The sequence below is a fragment of the Tupaia chinensis genome, unplaced genomic scaffold (assembly GCF_000334495.1).
Source record: "Tupaia chinensis unplaced genomic scaffold, TupChi_1.0 Scaffold000182_1, whole genome shotgun sequence".
Taxonomy (NCBI): Eukaryota; Metazoa; Chordata; class Mammalia; order Scandentia; family Tupaiidae; genus Tupaia; species Tupaia belangeri.
In genome coordinates, this window is record NW_006159657.1 from 5947743 (window position 1) to 5948569 (window position 827).

Here is an 827-nt window from a genome sequence, read left to right on the forward strand (position 1 = left end):
ACTCGCATCTCTTCCGAAATCTGTGCAAAAGACTGAGCCATATTTTCAGTGGAGGTAATTCCAAATATTGAGCTATTGTGTATTTTGATAAACTGTCCAGTGAATAAATCGTCTACCAATGGAAACCTCTTGTGCTGGTTTAACAGTGTATTGTGGGAATTATCCTGACTCTCCAGAGTAACGCAACCAGAAGGAAGGATCGATTTGTATCTTCCAAGAACTGAACATTGAATGCACCTCTGAGCAAAAGAAATCACTCTTCCATCGTGTTATGAATGAAAAATTCCGAACATTTAGAAAAGTTTAAAGTATTGTTGGGGCCAGCAGGTAGCATGGTGGTTAAGGTGCTGGACACTCCCACATGGCAGACCACAGTTTGAGTCCTAGACCTGGTGGCTTGCTTTCTCACTTCCCCTCTCTCTTTCTCTCTGTGTCTCTCTCTCTGTCAAATTAAAAAATAAATGAATAAATAAATAAATAAATAAATAGTTCTCTTTAAAAATAAAACAAAGAGTTTTAGAAAAATTGAAAGTATTGTACAGTGAACAACCATATGCCCATTACCTAGATTCTACACTGAATATTTCACTGTCGTTGCTTTATCATATATATAATCATATATATATAAATATACACATATATATCCATCTATGCTTTGCTATACCACCCCCTGAACACCTCAGCATGGGTATCACTATAAACTTTTTTTTCTTTTCTTTTTCTGCTATAAGGTATATGTATTCACTGAAAGGAGAAATGAGAGAGAAAGTGAGAGAGCACCCCCCATCCCCAGGAAAGATGGCCACACTGCAATCCCTCTCCTCCTC